This window comes from Triticum aestivum, chromosome 5A, assembly GCF_018294505.1.
Source record: "Triticum aestivum cultivar Chinese Spring chromosome 5A, IWGSC CS RefSeq v2.1, whole genome shotgun sequence".
NCBI classification, from domain to species: domain Eukaryota; kingdom Viridiplantae; phylum Streptophyta; class Magnoliopsida; order Poales; family Poaceae; genus Triticum; species Triticum aestivum.
Window position 1 is genome coordinate 224,224,585 of NC_057806.1, and position 19,593 is coordinate 224,244,177.

A 19,593-nucleotide genomic window follows, 5' to 3' on the forward strand; every position below is an offset into this window, starting at 1 on the left:
GATCAAGGACAAAAACTGCAAGGTGGTCATCGATGGAGGCAGCTACAACAACATCATTAGTAGTGATCTTGTGCATGCTCTTGGGATATCAACATGGAGGAAGCCCCAGCCATATTATGTGAAGTGGCTGAATGGTGTTGATAAGCTGAAGATTACGCATCGTGGTAGGGTGCAATTTTTAGTGGGAAGTCATCGACAACAAGATTCTTTCATGGACTGAATGAAGATGTGCAAGAAAGGATAGAGATGGTTACACATCAAGATTTGCAAGAACTTGTGCATCAAGCTACTCGTGTAGAATAGCAGCTGAAGCATCGCCAAAATCGCAGCCAAACCTATACATCAAGCACTTGGAGAGGTTCAGTTCAGCGAGAAGTAGACGGAAGTGTTGCTGCAGATTTTCGCTCACACAACAAGATGCTACAAAAGAAGCTAATGCATCAAAGGTTGAATCTTCCAGTACTCCTGCCACTCGCATTAGTAATATTCAGTGCCATACATGCAAGGGTAGAGGTCACTTCAAGAAGGATTGTCCTAATCTGAAGAAGGTTTTACTCACAAATGGTGGATATGTCACCGATGACTCAAGTGACAAATCTGAATCTGAGAAGAAAGATGCAAATTGTTGTACTTTTGAGACCGGAGCACCTCTGAGTTCAGATGGAGGAAATGGTGTTAATATCATGGTTCACAAAGTGGCTCATGATGATGCTCCTATTGTTGAGAAGGTCCAGCGACAAAATGTGTTCCAATCCATTTGCAAGATCAAGGACAAAAATTGCAAGGTGGTCATCGATGGAGGCAGTTACAACAACATCATTAGTAGTGATATTGTGCATGCTCTTGGGATATCAACATGGAGGAAGCCCCAGCCATATTATGTGAAGTGGCTGAATGGTGTTGGTAAGCTGAAGATTATGCATCGTGGTAGGGTGCAATTTTCAGTGGGAAGTTATGTGGACAAAGTGGTATGTGATGTGGTGCCAATGCAAGCTTGTCATCTTCTTTTGGGAAGACCGTGGCAGTTTGATCATGATGCTACTCACCATGGGAGGTCTAACAAGTATTCTTTCATGCATCAAGGAGTGAACTATGTCTTGGAACCTATGGTGGATCAAGTACTCAAGGTTGAGCGATTCCCACAAGTGAAGAAGCCCAAAAAGAATACCTCAAAACCGAGGACGGTTTTGTTTGAAGGAAGGGAGGATGATGTGGACCAGATCATGACCAAGGCATCCAAGAGTGAGGCTAATGCTAGCACAAATGCTGAACCATTAGAGCATCCAAAGGAAGACAAGGGCAAAACCATTATCTTAGTTGGGAAGCTTCCGGTGCTTATTTTGGGAGAAATGACACATCAGGTTTCCAGCTGCAACTTCCAACCTAAACCTAATTAATTCTGGAAGTCTCTAGCACTTTATAGAGGCCAGAAAAGATGGTCTTTGAAGTCAGATTTCATTCAAAAAATGGTGCATCATTTGAGGTCTTGAGTCAATAGTTGTGCAAGTTTCCATGCAAGCTGTCCAGGAATTTATTACAGCGCGAGGCTCAACAAGTTTGCTCCTGCTATAGCTTGGGGCTCACGAATTTGCACTTCATTTTGTGTTGTTTTCACACCTAACTAGTGGGTGCTTCTAGTATAAATACTCCCCAACTGTTCCATGTGAAGGGGGGATGAGATTTCTGAGTTTATGTTTGTAGACAGCCGGTGAGGTTGTGTTGCTGTGAGCACTAGTATCGTTGAGTGTTAGCTCGTGTGTGTGGATAGGAGGGCCTGTCCTCAATTCATATAGGATCCTTGTGGTTCCATCTTGTGATTCTTCATAGGTTCACAAGCTTCATGGTTTGGGTTGCATCCTTGTAAACCAAGCTAGTTATCCGTTGCAATTTATCTGAGAGTGTTTCCTCTTATTCTTGCCACTTGAGAGAAACAAAGTTTGTTGAAACAAGTTTCGAGTGAGTTTGTTGCTGCTCCTTGTGAGTTCTTTGGCACCGTGAAAAATCATTTCCGAGGCGTCCCGTATCAAAAGGGCTCGTTTAACAGCTACTCAAGAGTGGGACCTGACCCGCCGGACCGAGGAGGTGATCTCCCCTTACGTCGCTGATTGTTGCCCTGTGCATTGGTGTTAGCCACAAACTCCGAGCTGCCATCAGCCTTACGCTTATTATTGCCTCCTTGATTCGCGGGGTTATGCTGATGACCCTTGGCATTGCTGTTCTTCTTCCCTTTCCCTGTCTTCTCATCATCAGACTCGGGATCCTGGGTACTATCAGAATTGGCCTACTTGACTAGAGCCGCCATTAGCTGGCCCATGTCATTACAATCGCGCTTGAGCCGTCCCAGCTTTTGTTTCAGAGGTGTAAAATGGCAATTTTTCTCCAACATTAAGAATGCAGAGCCGGCATCCATCTTATCAGATGAATGTATTATGGCTTTGACCCGGCGCACCCAATGGGTCGTGGACTCACCCTCCTCTTGTTTACAATTAGTCAAATCCACAATTGACATTGGCTGCTTGCATGTGTCTTTGAAATTCTGAATAAACCGGGCTTTTAATTCTGCCCATGAACCGATGGAATTGGGTGGCAGCCCCTTCAACCAAGTGCGAGCCGTTCCATCCAACATCATGGTGAAGTACTTAGCCATTGCCGCGTCACTGACCTCCAGTAGCTCCATGGCCATCTCATAGCTTTCAATCCATGCCTCTGGCTGTAAATCGGCCGTGTAGTTAGGCACCTTTCGAGGCCCCTTGAAATCCTTGGGCAAACGCTCATTATGCAGAGCCGGTACCAAGCAAGGGACACCTCTAGTCCTTGTGGCCACGCCTGCCTCAATAGAGGTTGTCGGATGAACTGGAAAAGACTGATGAGCCGCCCGCTGAGCCGCCTGCTCAGCTACTTGTTGAGCTACCCGCTCAACCTCTTGGCGGATCCTGTCCTGGTCAACCAAGTTAGGAGCTCCATCACGTGTCGGGTCATGCCCGCACGGCTGGTCGCTGCGCCGGGCATTGCTTGAAACGGCTGCTGAATCTATGTGCCTGCTATAACTCGGGCTCCGGCTTGGGTGAGGGGTCGAATGAATCTTGTCTCGACTATAAGAATATGCCTCCTGCTGCGCCAGAGCCATCTGAAGAAGTTCTCCGACCCTTCAGATTTCAATCACCGTCGGAGAGTCACCCTTCGCTGGGAGAGCCGCCAATCGCGTTGCCGCGGCGATCATGTTCTCCAAAGGGTTAGAATAGTGACCCGGTGGTGTTGGTACATAAGTAGGTGGAGCACTATTCATGCGAGGACGTTCCATCACCCGTGGCTGAACCGGTGCCCCAGCCCTGGGCGTTGCCACCCGGTTTACCTCCGGCGGGTTACTGGGGCCTGCACCGGGTGTGCGGAAGAGGTTTCTAGGATCATAGGTCAGAGGCGGACGGGACTAAGCCTTCTGGTGTCTTCTCCTCATGACCTGATTTGATGCATTCAGATCCATCGTAAGCTGGAAAGCCTTTGATTGAATCTGTTGAGCTCGAGCGTCCAAAGCCGCCCGCTCCGCGGCCATCTTGACATCCTCCACTGCTAGGTTTTCCTTGGCTTGTGCTACCTCCTCACATAACCGTGCCACTTCTGCATTGTGCTGAGCCTGATCCATCGGGTTAACCACGGCAGTTAACAGGGCTGTCATCCTATCCATGAGATCCATCAGTACCCGAGCCGGCGGGCGCGCAGGGCCTCCTGCCTCGGCCGCCGCTGACCCGGAGGTTATCGCTGCCGCAGCCGTAGAGTTTTGAACGGGCTGCGCGATACATCTCCGTCGTATCTACTTTTCCAAACACTTTTGCCCTTGTTTTGGACTCTAACTTGCATGATTTGAATGGAACTAACCCGAACTGACATTGTTTTCAGCAGAATTACCATGGTGTTATTTATGTGCAGAAACAAACATTCTCGGAATAACCTGAAACTTCACGGAGCAACTTTTTGGAAAATATAAAAAATACCTACAAAAGATGTAGGCTAGGGGGCCCACCACGTGTCCACGAGGGTGGGGGCACGCCTGCCCCCCTAGGGCGTGCCCCCTAACTCGTGGGCCCCCTAGAGCTCCTCCGACTCCAAATCCAACTCTATATATTGTGTTTCGGGGAGAAAAAAAATCAGAGAGAAGAATTCATCGCGTTTTACGATATGGAGCCACCGCCAAGCCCTAAAACCTCTCGGGAGGGCTGATCTGGAGTCCGTTCGGGGCTCCGGAGAGGGGAATCCGTCACCATCGTCATCATCAACCATCCTCCATCACCAATTTCATGATGCTCACCGCTGTGCGTGAGTAATTCCATTGTAGGCTTGCTGGATGGTGATGGGTTGGATGGGATCTATCATGTAATCGAGTTAGTTTTGTTAGGGTTTGATCCCTAGTATCCACTATGTTCTGAGATTGATGTTTCTATGACTTTGCTATGTTTAATGCTTGTCACTAGGGCCCGAGTGCCATGATTTCAGATCTGAACCTATTATGTTTTCGTCAATATATGAGTGTTCTTGATCCTATCTTGCAAGTCTATAGTCACCTATTATGTGTTATGATCCGTTAACCCCGAAGTGACAATAATCGGGATACTTACCGGCGATGACTGTAGTTTGAGGTGTTCATGTATTCACTATGTGTTAATGCTTTGTTTTGGTACTCTATTAAAAGGAGGCCTTAATATCCCTTAGTTTCCATAAGGACCCTGCTGCTACGGGAGGGTAGGACAAAAGATGTCATGCAAGTTCTTTTCCATAAGCACGTATGACTATATTCGGAATACATGCCTACATTACATTGATGAACTGGAGCTAGTTCTGTGTCACCCTAGGTTATGACTGTTACATGATGAACCGCATCTGGCATAATTCTCCATCACCGATCCATTGCCTACGAGCTTTCCGCATATTGTTCTTCGCTTATTTATTTTCCCGTTGCTATTGCTATCATCACTACAAAATACCAAAAACATCACTTTTACTACTGTTACCTTTTGCTACCGTTACCACTACTATCATATTACTTTGCTACTAAATACTTTGCTGCAGATATTAAGTTTCCAGGTGTGGTTGAATTGACAACTCAGCTGCTAATACTTGAGAGTATTCTTTGGCTCCCCTTGTGTCGAATCAATAAATTTGGGTTGAATACTTTACCCTCGAAAACTGTTGTGATCCCCTATACTTGTGGGTTATCTAGACTATTTTTTGGCGCAGTTGCCGGGGAGCATAGCTCTATTCTTTGAGTCACTTGGGATTTATATCTGCTTATCATTATGAAGAACTTGAGAGATCCAAAAACCAAGGTTTATCCCTCAACTACGAGGGGGGGGGGGTAAAGAACTGCCATCTAGCTTTGCACTTGATTCACCTTCTGTTTTGAGTAAGCTTGCGACACCTAAACCTGCTTCTGCTATTCGTTCTGATATGTCGCATGTTATTGATGATGCCACTTCTGCTATACATGATACTTATGATGAAACTACTTCTATGCCTGATACTACTGTGCCACTTGGCGAATTTCTTGATGAACAACTTGCTAGGGATAGAGAGATTGAAAATATTGAATCTGATAATACTGATGAAATTGATGATGAAGACTTGCCTATTATTCCTGAGGGTTATGTTTTTGATAAAGAAGCTTCTTTAGCTATTTTAGCTTGCAAAGATAGATACGAACTCAAGAGGTTATTAGCTAAATGGAATAAGCAATCTCTAAATGCTAGGATGAAACCTGACCCTGCTTTTTCTACTTCACCTATCTGTGTTACTGATGAGGATTATGAATTCTCTGTTGATCCTGATATAATTACTTTGGTTGAATCTGATTCTTTTCATGGTTATGAATCTGAAACTGTTGTGGCACATCTTACTAAATTAAATGATATATCCACCCTATTCACTACTGATGAGAGAACTCGTTACTTTTATATCCTTAAAATATTTCCGTTCTCATTAAAGGGTGATGCTAAGATATGGTTTAATTCTCTTGATCCTAGTTGTGTGCGTAGTCCCCAGGATATGATTTATTACTTCTCTGCTAAATATTTACCTGCTCATAAGAAACAAGCTGCTTTAAGGGATATATATAATTTTGTGCAAATTGAAGAAGAGAGTCTCCCACAAGCTTGGGGGAGGCTTCTCCAATTACTTAATGCTTTGCCTGATCATCCTCTTAAGAAAAATGAAATACTTGATATCTTTTATAATGGACTAACCGATGCCTCCAGAGATTACCTGGATAGTTGTGCTGGTTCTGTTTTCAGGGAAAGAACACATGATGAAGCTGAAATTCTATTGAATAATATGTTGACAAATGAAAATAATTGGACACCTCCGGAGCCAATTCCTGAGCCTATTCCTAAACCAACTCCGAAGAAGAGGGGTATTCTATTTCTCAGTCCTGAAGATATGCAAGAGGCAAAGAAATCTATGAAAGAAAAAGGTATTAAAGCTGAAGATGTTAAGAATTTACCTCCTATTGAAGAAATACATGGTCTTAATTTACTGCCTGTTGAAGAAATATATGATCTTAATCCATTACCTATTAAAGAAACTCATGGTCTTGATAACCCGACACAGGTAGTAAAGGTAAATTCTCTCTATAGATATGATAAAGCTGAAATCCCATTTACTAAGTTTGCTAGCCCATGCTTAGATGAGTTTGATAAATTTATGGCTAAGCAAGAAGATTTTAATGCTTATTTTGGTAGACAATTGAAATACAATTCAAATATGCTTGAACACTTGGGTGATTATATGGCTAATGTCAAACGTGAACTTAAACTTATTAGTAAACATGCTTCTATGGTTACCACTCAAGTAGAACAAGTACTTAAAGCTCAAAATGATTTGCTCAATGAATTTAATAGTAAGAATAATGATAATGCTGTTAGAGTGGCTACTAGAACTGGTAAAATGACTCAGGAACCTTTGTATCCTGAAGGCCACCCTAAGAGAATTGAGCAAGATTCTCAGAGAAATAATGTAGATGCACCTAGTCCTTCTAAAAGGAAGAAAATGAAAAGTGATAGGACTTTGCATGCTTCTAGTAAAACTATTATTGAAACACCTGAGAATCTAAATGATATTTCTATCTCTGATGCTGAAACACAATCTGGTAATGAACCTGAAACTATTGATAATGTTAATGATAATGTTCATGATGATGCTCAACCTAGTAATGATAATGATGTAGAAATTGAACCTGCTGTTGATCTTGATAACCCACAATCAAAGAATCAACGTTATGATAAGAAAGACTTTGTTTCTAGGAAACATGGTAAAGAAAGAGAGCCATGGGTTCAGAAACCCATGCCTTTTCCTCCCAAACCATCCAAGAAAAGGATGATGAGGATTTTGAGCGCTTTGCTGAAACGATTAGACCTATCTTTTTGCGTATGCGATTAACTGATATGCTCAAAATGAATCCTTATGCTAAGTATATGAAAGAAATTGTTACAAATAAAAGAAAGATACCGGAAGCTAAAATTTCCACCATGCTTGCTAATTATACTTTTAAGGGTGGAATACCAAAGAAACTTGGAGATCCCGGTGTACCAACTATACCATGCTCCATTAAAAGAAACTATGTTAAAACTGCTTTATGTGATCTTGGAGCCGGTGTTAGTGTTATGCCTCTCTCTTTATATCATAGACTTGATTTGAATAAGTGGACACCTACTGAAATATCTTTGCAAATGGCTGATAAATCAACTGCTATACCTGTCGGCATTTGTGAAGATGTGCCTGTTGTAGGTGCAAACGTTACTATTTTAACGGACTTTGTTATTCTTGATATTCCCGAGGACGATAGTATGTCTATTATTCTTGGAAGACCTTTTTTAAACACTGCAGGGGCTGTTATTGATTGCACTAAAGGAAATGTCACTTTTCATGTCGGTACACTTTCCGAGGAAACAATCCCAAGTCCACAGTATCAATTCTATTGGAAAAATTCCATCGATTATATTTGGTTTGAATTTCCTCTTCCTACTGTCAAGAAGAAATATGATATTCTTATTATAGGGGATGTGCATATCCCTGTTGAGGTAACATAGTGTTATTCAAAATTTCTCCGGTTCCATGTTATTCGGAATGAGTTTGTTAACAAGACCTAATCAACCTTGTTAGTGGATTCCTTTTGATGAGAATGAGCTGGATGAAACTAGAAGGCACAACCTTCTGTATCCCACTTTTACTTTTTGTTATTTATTTTAAATAAAATAAAAATAGTATTTTTCTGTCTGTTATCTGATTATCCGTGCAATATAAAAATACCCCGAAAATAAAAGTTCTCCAAATGCCCTGAAATTTAAATATGATTTTTTCTAGAATATTTGAGAATATTTGGCACTGATAACACAGCAGGGGGGTCACCCACCTGCCCACGAGGGTGGAGGGCTCGCCCTACCCCCCTTGGGCGTGCCCCCTGCCTTGTGGGCCCATGGTGGCCCTCCTCCACTTATCCTTTCACCCACACATTCCTTCTTCCTCCCCCAAACACGAATAACCAGCTCAAACCCGAGTCCAAGCTCGTTTTGCTGCCATTTTCGATCTCCTTGCTCAAAGCACCTCTCACAAAACTGCTTGGGGAGATTGTTCCTTGGTATGTGACTCCTCCATTGGTCCAATTAGTTTTTGTTATAGTGCTTTATTCATTGCAAATTTTTGCTGCTTAGGTGACCCTGTTCTTGAGCTTGCATGTCAAATTTATATGGTCAAAAGTAGTTTTGATGCATGATATAGGCCCTAGGCACTTGTAGGAGTAGTTGCTATCAATATTATTGAGTTTGGTTTACCTTTATTTTGAAGTTACTAAAAAAATTCAGAATTTTTCAGAGGAAGAAATATGCTTAGGAAAATGTTCCAAGGTGGTTCTTCAAGGAAGCAAGGACCCAGGCATGCAATGTGTGATGCTGATGATGAGCCACCAAGAGACGCTCCAGTGCATCCTTGTGAAAGGCCTTCTGAGAACTTTATGGATCGAGCGGGAATTAAGGAAGAATTTAACGCATATTTGTGTAACACTGATCTTGTGAGCTTCGAGGAAGAGAAGTGCAGCCAGTATCACCAGCTCACTAGTTCTTTTGTGAGGAGGTTTGAATTTTCATATTCACGCAAAAGGAGGATATTATTACCAGAGAGGAGGTAGATGAGTACGAGAGGAGGGCGGAGGCCGCTCGTCGCGACGCTGCAGCTCAGGAGGCGATAGCCGCTGCATCTCAGTACGACCCCAACTATTATTATGGATATCCGCCAGGCCAGCCGTGGCCATAGACCAACTTAGGCCAAAAGCCTAAGCTTGGGGGAGTACGTATTTCTCACCGACATTATATTCATGTTCACACACTCATTGCCAGATGTCGGTGCTCATACTTTTTCATTGTATCATCCATGCTAGTTTATTTCCCTTTTTATGCTTTCTTCTTGTGTGTTTAATAAACCTTAAGAAAAACCCAAAAAAATTAGTTGTAGCTTTTAATTAGTTTACTTTCCATGCTTGTAGTAGTAATTAAAAAGAAAACCCAAAAAGATTTCCTGTTCTTCTTTTACTTGTTGGGAGATCTCCCATGTAAATAGTTTTATTTCTTTTCTTTTCCTTGGGGGTCGATAGGAGAAGACCTTAATTAAATTGTTGAAGTGGCTCTTGTATGCATAATTGTTGATCTGACAAAAGAGCCCATATTGCCTTGTCTTCTCCTCTTTATTGAATGCTTGTAGATTCCAGCTTAGTCCAATGCACATGCACTATTATTAATATTCACATCGTTCAGTCGTGCAAGTGAAATGCAATTATGATGATATATGATGGACTGGCTGAGATGAGAAAAGCTGGTATGAACTCGACCTCTTTTGTTTTTGTAAATATGATTAGTTCATCGTTCCTGATTCAGCCTATTATGAATAAACATGTTTGCAATGACAACTAGAGATCATAGTTTCTTGTGCCATGCTTGATTAGCTATGGTTTATAATGGTTTACCTTGCGTGCCAACATGCTATTAAAATGGTTGTGATGTGGTATTATAGGGTGGTATGCTCCTCTGAATGATTTAAGTGACTTGACTTGGCGCATGTTCACGCATGTAGTTGAAACAAAATCAACATATCCTTCATGATATTTATGTTCATGGTGGATTATATCCTACTCATGCTTGCATTCGGTGTTGATTAATTTTAATGCATGTTCATGATTGTTGTCGCTCTCTAGCTGGTCGCTTCCCAGTCTTTTGTTAGCCTTCACCTGTACTAAGTGTGAATACTGCTTGTGCATCCAATCCCTTTAAACCCCAAAGTTATTCCACATGAGTCCACTATACCTACCTATATATGGTATCTACCTGCCGTTCCAAGTAAATTTGTATGTGCCAAACTCTAAACCTTCAAATAAATATCATGTTTTGTATGCTCGAATAGCTCATGTATCAACTAGGGATGTCTGTATCTTCCATGTTAGGCGGGTTATTCTCAAGAGGAGTGGAGTCCGCTCCTCACTCACGAGAAAGTGGCTGGTCACCGGGATGCCCAGTCCCATGCTTTAAGCAAACTAAATCAAAATAATTGCAAAAAAAATACCCCTGGCACTCTTGTTAGTTGGAGGAACTCGTTGTTTCGAGCAAGCCATGGATTGATGCTTGTTGGTGGAAGGGGGAGTATAAACTTTACCATTCTGTTTGGGAACCGCCTATAATGTGCGTAGCATGGAAGATATCGCCATCTCTTGGTTATTATGTTGACAATGAAAGTATACCGCTCAAAATATTATTCACCTCTGTTTCAAAACCAAGCTCTGGCACCTCTACAAATCCCTGCTTCCCTCTGCGAATGGCATGTCTATTTACTTTTATGCTGAGTCATCATCCTCTTATTAAAAAGCATCAGTTGGAGAGCACTTCTATCATTTGCATTCATTATATTTAGTTACATTGGGTATGACTTGACTGGATCTCTTTTACCATGAATTACAATGTCTAGTCAGTCCTTGGTCTTTAAAGGTGCTCTGCATTTATGTTTTGCGGTCTCAGAAAGGCCTAGCGAGATACAATCTTGTTATATCATATTACGATTGTTTTGAGAAACTGCTATCATCCGAGATTTATTATTATTGCTTGCTAGTTGATTATGCTATTGATATGAGTAAACTTGAGACCTAAGAGTTATTGTGAATGTGGTTAGTTATAATCTTTGCTGAAAACTTGAATGCTCCCTTTACATATTTACAACAACAAGAGCAAACAGAGTTTGTAAAAGTTTTTCTTTATCACTTTCAGTTTGTCAACTGAATTGCTTGAGGACAAGCAAAGGTTTAATCTTGGGGGAGTTGATACGTCTCCGTCGTATCTACTTTTACAAACACTTTTGCCCTTGTTTTGGACTCTAACTTGCATGATTTGAATGGAACTAACCCGGACTGACGATGTTTTCAGCAGAATTACCATGGTGTTATTTATGTGCAGAAACAAACGTTCTCGGAATGACCTGAAACTTCACGGAGCAACTTTTTGGAAAATATAAAAAATACCTGCAAAAGATGAAGGCCAGGGGGCCCACCACCTGTCCACGAGGGTGGGGGCGCGCCTGCCCCCCTAGGGCGCCCCCTACCCCATGGGCCCCCTGGAGCTCCTCCGACTCCAACTCCAACTCTATATATTGTGTTTCGGGGAGAGAGAAAATCAGAGAGAAGAATTCATCGCATTTTACGATATGGAGCCGCCGCCAAGCCCTAAAACCTCTCGGGAGGGCTAATCTGGAGTCCATTCGGGGCTCCGAAGAGGGGAATCTGTCACCATCGTCATCATCAACCATCCTCCATCACCAATTTCATGATGCTCATCGCCGTGCGTGAGTAATTCCATTGTAGGCTTGCTGGACGGTGATGGGTTGGATGGGATCTATCATGTAATCGAGTTAGTTTTGTTAGGCTTTGATCCCTAGTATCCACTATGTTCTGAGATTGATGTTGCTATGACTTTGCTATGCTTAATGCTTGTCACTAGGGCCCGAGTGCCATGATTTCAGATCTGAACCTATAATGTTTTCATCAATATATGAGTGTTCTTGATCCTATCTTGCAAGTCTATAGTCACCTATTATGTTTTATGATCCGTTAACCCCGAAGTGACAATAATCGGGATACTTACCGGTGATGACCGTAGTTTGAGGAGTTCATGTATTCACTATGTGCTAATGCTTTGTTCCGGTGCTCTATTAAAAGGAGGCCTTAATATCCCTTTGTTTCCATAAGGACCTCGCTGCCACGGGAGGGTAGGACAAAAGATGTCATGCAAGTTCTTTTCCATAAGCACGTATGACTATATTCAAAATACATGCCTACATTATATTGATGAACTGGAGCTAGTTCTGTGTCACCCTAGGTTGTGACTGTTACATGATGAACCGCATCCGGCATAATTCTCCATCACCGATCCATTGCCTACGAGCTTTCCGCATATTGTTCTTTGCTTATTTATTTTCCTGTTGCTATTGCTATCATCACTACAAAATACCAAAAACATCACTTTTACTACTGTTACCTTTTGCTACCGTTACCACTACTATCATATTACTTTGCTACTAAATACTTTGCTGCAGATATTAAGTTTTCAGGTGTGGTTGAATTGACAACTCAGCTGCTAATACTTGAGAGTATTCTTTGGCTGCCCTTGTGTCGAATCAATAAATTTGGGTTGAATACTTTACCCTCAAAAACTGTTGTGATCCCCTATACTTGTGGGTTATCACTGCGTGCCAGTCATGAAGATCCCTGCCTGCTTGGCGGCTCAAAGGGGTCGGGAATACTGCTGCCATCGGAACAGCCCCCAAGCCCACAGTCTTGCAATTGAAATAATGAAACCGTCTCACCTGTGGACGATCCACCGTCAGAGCATATGGCCGTCTCACTGCCAGACACAGATCCTTCAGAAAATTCTCCTCCATGGATGCATCCCACGAAGGCACGCTTCATGGCGGGCTGAGTCCGGGCGGGTCTCGCGCGCAGAGCCATCTCGATGATGTCGGTGCAGATGTCCGGCTCAGGGCCCGGCTCACTGATCTGGCCGATGAAGACGTGTATTCCGCTGAAGGGGACCCGGTACCCATACTCAATTGAGCTGGCGTCGGGGCCCCAGCTAGCGTCGTCGATGTAGAGCTTGCCGCGATGACTCTTGGTCATCCGGTGTCACGGCCCTAGATTTGCTTGTAACTAGTTGCATGAAAGCATTCATGTCATCATGTTTAAATTTCGGAAATTTGAATTAGGGATTGATAAACCCTAGCACAAATGCAATTGAAATAGGTTCAACCAAAATATTTTCAATGACCTCAAAAATATCCTTTTAAAATGTTCATGATTTATGGAAAAAGGTGAAAGCCTCTACCAGAAATGATGCATATTTTTCCAGGACATTTTGGTCATTGAATTAAATCATTATGGTATTTGAGTTGGAGTTTAAAATTTACCATTAAATATTGGTTGCTCCAAATATTCTGAAATTTGTTGTGTGGTTTGGAAATAATTCAAATATTCCTCACAAAAATTTACAGAATTAACCAAAGTGTTTTGGTTAGTATTTTATTTGCAAAACAGTAGCAGAAATTAGAAAAACTGAAACAAATAATAAAAGAGAGGGAGAGAAGGCCACTAGGCCACCTACCTAACCTACCTGGCGGCCCAGCTGCGGCCCAGCACTGTTGGCCCAGCCCAGCAGGCGCCCCCACCGTCTTCAACCTCCTGCCAGTAGGCAGGAGGGTGTGTGGTCGCCGCACGTGGGCACGTGCCCTGGCCACCTCTCCCTCCCAGCCTGCCTGGCTCCTCCTCAACGCCCAGGAGACGCCACCCACTTCCCCGGGCCCCCCTTCCTCTCTCTTGTGTCCATCCCCTCCTCTCCCTCGCTCTCCCCCACGACGGCCGACGCGGCCATGGAAGCACTGCCGCGAACCACCACACTCCCCGACCCCCTCTCGCCTTCCCGTGTTGCGTGGAAGCTCCGCCACCGTCGCCTACGCCTCCTGGACGACCCGCGGGATGCCAGATGCACCGCACCACGACCATGGCGTCGTCTTCAACCTCTCGGCCACCGAGATCGCCGATGACCGCATGCCGTCACCAACCCTTCCCCGAGCCCGCTGAGACACGTACTGCAACCACCGTGAGCTCCTTCCCCAAACCCCCCTCTTCTCCGTCTCGTTTGCATGACGTAGAGCCATTCCCCACCGTCACCGAAGCTCGCCGCCGTTGCGCTTCGTCGCCACCGCGGCTACTGATGACATAGCTCGCGCCTGAGCGTGTCGCCGTGCTCACCGAGCTCCCAGGAGCCGAACACATCACCCAACTCCTCCTGTCGTGCTCCGCAGCCCCGTTCCGCTCGATGCCGTAGCTCCAGCCGCCGCCGAGGTTGACGCCGTGCCCAACTCCGGTCACCTTGCGCCCTCCCCCTGCCACAGTTGGATGCGCACGAGCCCCAGCTCCTCGTAGGTGGGCTCGGCCATCGTTTTGGTCGCCGGAGCAGCCATTTCGATCGTCGCCGCCGAGTATGTGTGCTCGCCGGCGTTGAACTCCGGTGAGATGACGTGGCCCGTCATTAGCTACTAATGACCCTGCTGATTAACGCCCCCTGAGTCACTGACACCTGGGCCCCACGTTTTAGTTAACCATAGTTTATTTCTCTGTTTAGCTTAAACTAACAATAGTGGCCCCACATGTCAGTGTTGACTTGCTGACGTGGCCCTTGACCCGACCCCACTTGTCTGTGACCTAGGCAGCACTGGGTCACTGACCAGTGGGCCCCACTGGTCAGGTTTGACCTAGACGGCTCCTGTTGACCTGCTGACATCAGCATGACCCAATGCTGATGCAGTAATACATTTTCTGGATTTATTAATAATCAGTAAATTCCAGAAAATATCCAAAACATTGAAAAATCATAGAAAATAATCTATAACTCAGAATGAAATAAATTATATATGAAAAATTATCAGAAAAATCCAATCTATCCACCTGTACCATTTTCATGCATGTTAGAACAACTTATGGCTGCTGTTTAGGCCAAATCATATAAATGGCATTTAAACCCTCACATATGGAGTTTGAATTTGAACCTAAGGTTCAAACCAACTCCATTTAACATGTTGCTAGTTGCATTAGCTCAAAACACAGCATATTGCATGCCATGATCATGCATCATATTGTGCATTGCATTGATTGTGTTTTCCTTCTCTGTTGCCGGTATTTGTCCCCTCTTGATGGACGTGGTTCCGACGATGAGTTCGATGACACTGACGAAGAGATATACTATCTTCGGAAGTGCCAGGCAAGCAAAACCCCCTTGTTCATTCCGATACAATCCCACTCTCTCGCTCCTACTCTCTTTTACTGCATTAGGACAACAACGATTCAACTCTTACATGCTGCGGTAGTTGAACCTCTTTCCTCTGCATGACTTGTCATTGCCACAGTAAATAGATGAAACCCACTAGCATGAGTAGGAGTTGTTTGAGCCCTGATGTGCCTACTCATTCACGCTTGTTTGTCATGCCTGCTATTGCATAGAGTTGTGTAGGGTCTGATTCATCGGGAATGATGATGAACATGTCCTACTATGTGTGAGCTAAGTGTGTGAACACGATCTGGTAAAGGTAGCGGTGAGAGGCCATGTAGGAGTACATGGTGGGTTGTCTCATTGAAACCGTTCTTAGGAACTGAGTTTTGTGTTTGTGATCCATGAACAACTACTACCACTCATTGGGATCCTTAATTGACCCTCTCGGCTTCTTAATCACCCTAGTACTCTGTCCAGGAGTTGCAACTAGTTTCTGGTGTTTGTAGGTTATGTGTTGGCGGCCGTGCGAGTGCTGACCCTAGGGGTGGGCTATGATGCGGTAGATACACCGTGGCACGGTGTACCGGGCGCCCGTTTGGTGTCTCGAGAACCCTGTTCACATCGTTTGGGGCCGTATGTGGAAACCTCGGTCGGACTCCCTGTGGATGGAACCTGGATAGGCGATAAACCTGGACTAGAGACTTGAGTGTTTAGGTAGGCCGTGGCCGACACCCTCGTTGGGCTTCCGCTTCAAGGTTGCCGAGTACATGTCGCGTAAACGACAGTAAGTGGTGGGAGCATGTGTGAAGAAGTACACCCCTGCAGGGTTATCATTATCTATTCGAATAGCCGGATTCCTCGGATATGGAAACTTGGACCCCTTGCATAGTTCATAGACAAGTGAAAGTGGATACTCTAAAACTCGCAAGATAAGTGTGAGTGCTATGGATGGCCTTCTCATAGGGAGACGGGAGCGGATCCATAATGGTGTATTGAATGGTAAATATGTGGACTCGTGTGCGCCACCTCAAAAGAGTTGCTTGCAATCGTAGTTCAGGTTAGCCACTGAGTCAAAGCTGGCTTGCTGCAGTTAAACTCCACCACACCCTTTATTGATACCGATGCATATGTAGATAGTTCTGATGTAAGTCTTGCTGGCTACATTTGTACTCACGTTTGCTTATTTTATGTTTTGCAGAGAGACGTCAGTCTCTCTAGTAGTTCCGTGTGGACTTCGACGTTTTTCTTGATACCTCAGCTACGATCTTGTGCCCTCGGCACGATCTGGTAGATAGTCAGGCTTCTTAGCCTTTTTCATTTGTAGATGTTTGTACTCAGACATGTTAAGCTTCCGCATGTGCTTTGATTGTATGCTCTAAGTGATGGGTCATGAGACCCATGTGTGTAATATCTCGCTCCTCAGAGCCTAATGAATAAATACTTGAGTCGTAGAGTTATGTTGTGATGCCATGTTGTATTTACACATATCTTGCATATTGTGTGTATGATTGAAATGCTTGGTATGTGTGGGATCCGACAATCTAGTTGTTTATCCTTGGCAGCCTCTCTTATGGGGAAATGTAGTCTAGTGCTTCCATGATCCATAGTAGTCCGCTACAGCCCGGTTCACCGGAGTCCTGTTAGCCCAGCACTACTGGTCAGGACACTTGACTGGCCGGCATGTGTTTCACTTCGTTCCTGTGTCTGTCCCTTCGAGGAAATGTCACGCGGTGACATCTGGAGTCCTGCCTAGCCTGCTACAGCCCAGGTTCCCGGAGTCCTGTTAGCCCAGTGCTACAGCCCGGATTCACACGCCGCTGACCTACATGCTCGATGTGATTCATGTATGCCTGTCCCCATAGGTTAGTGCCGCTTTGGGTTCACGACTAGCCATGTCGGCCCGGGTTCTCTGTCATATGGATGCTAGCGACACTATCATATACGTGAGCCAAAAGGCACAAACGGTCCCGAGCCATGGTAAGGCGACACCCGTGGAATACCGTGCGTGAGGCTGCAAAGTGATATGAGGTGTTACCGGCTAGATCGATGTGACTTGGAATCGGGGTCCTGACATCCGGCCCACAATGTATCCCTTGAGCCCTTCGAAGTTGCCCTTCAAGAACTCAAATCCACCGTGCGCAGGGCCCACGGTGGGCGCCAACTGTCATGGAATTGTCATGGCAGATGTCCTAGTGAAAGGACTTAATCATTGAGCCATCGCAACTAGGAACCTTAAAGGGGTTAAACGGGACAAAGGACGCGAGGAGTTTATACTAGTTCAGCCCCTTGCGATGAAGGTAAAGGCCTAATCCAGTTTGAGGTGATATTGCTAGGGTATCGATGACCAGGGAGCGAATACGCTTAACCTGGCTCTCGATCTGTTGTTTCTTTCCATAAGCCATTGCTGGGTCATCCCCTTATATACACGGGTTGACACCCTGTGGCATATATAGTCCCACTCAGCTCATACAACGTGTCCGGCTCGGTGACGAATCTTACATGCCTTACATTATAAGTCTATTCATACATGGCGGTTTATACTTACGGGCCTTAAGCCGCCTCTGGGCTTGGGCCTCTGTAAGTGTCAAAACCGGCGGATCTCGGGTAGGGGGTCCCGAACTGTGCGTCTAGGATCGATGGTAACAGGAGACGGGGGACATGATGTTTACCCAGGTTCGGGCCCTCTCTATGGAGGTAATACCCTACGTCCTGCTTGATTGATCTTGATGAATATGGGTGTTACAAGAGTTGATCTACCACGAGATCGTATTGGCTAAACCCTAGAAATGGGAAATCTAGGGTTACATAGAGTCGGTTACATAACAAGGAATCTTCATAGTCGGTTGCCAAGCTTGCCTTCCACGCCATGGAGAGTCCAATCCGGACACAGGTACAGTCTTCGGCCTTCATGTCTTCACAGCCCATCAGTCCAGCCCAATAGAAAACAGGCCAGACGCCCGAGGACCCCTTAGTCCAGGACTCCCTCAGTAGCCCCTGAACCAGTCTTCAATAGTGAGGTGTTCGGCACACAAATTGTCTTCGGCATTGCAAGGCGGGTTCCTCCTTTAATGATCTTCAAGTGATGTATTCGGCCATCGACTCAATGTCGCTCCCCTTGGCTTCTGCACGTTAAATAACTTCGCCTCCCACATGTCAAGCGAAGGAGGAAGGTCAGGGTATTTTTGCAGATAGCACCCCGTCCATGCAAGGAAGAGCACCTATTAAAGAGATTGGATCCTAGATCCATTCAGTACAACGCAGAGGAAATCCCCAAAAACATCTTATGAGAAACCATTCCAGCATGGCCAGTGCCCCCAGCTCCTCCACCCGTTCCGGCCCAGAGAAAGGCCAATGGGAGAGGTGTTCAATGTCCCACAGTCAATTGACGAAGCTGTAGACGCAGGGACTTCTTCCCCCCCCCCATACCTGCAGATCTAGTTCCTGTTCGAGTGGGGCTAGATTCCTTCAACGGTGAGATTTAGGCAGAGGACTTCCCAACCCATCCGGGGGAGAGCGAGTATGTTTCGTCCCCTACCTGCTAAGGGGCGTTGGATTTCCCATCCATCCGTTCCTCCGAGGGCTTCTGGAATACTATGGCCTCCAGCTGCATAACTTCACCCCTGCCTCCATTCTGCACATTGCGGGTTACGTCGCTTTATGTGAACTATTCCTGGGTATCGAGGCTCATTTTGAGTTGTGGAGGAAGTTGTTCTGTCTTGTCCCGCGTAATCATGAGGGGTCAATATTTGAAGTGGGCGGAGCCAAAGTATGGTGTGTCGCTGATACCGGATATCTGTCCGGCACACCAAGGAAGGCATCCAAAGAATGGCCTTATGAATGGTTCTATATTGAGGACGTCATGCTTCCCGACCTAGTTCAAAAGGGTCTTCCTGAATTTTGCGAGCGTTCCGCTAAAGAAATGCCACATTTGGCGTCCTCGGAGTCTTGAAGAGGATGATAGCACAAAAGTTTGCCAGCTTATGAGCAAGATAAAGACGCTCGCTCAGTCCGGACTCACAATAATCGAGGTAATGGCGATCTCCATAGTGCGTGGGGTTCAGTCGCTACAATACAGAGGGATGTCCATGTGGCAATATAATGGAGAGGATAACACCTCCCGCTATGGCCGAAAGGGTCCGGATACCCCCGCCGCTCTGGCCAAAATCTTGGCCGAGCTGTTTAAAGGGGAGGAAGAGGAGTTCCTTCGCATTAAGCACAGAGATGGATATTCTATGTATGATCCTCCCAGTTGGGTAAGCTT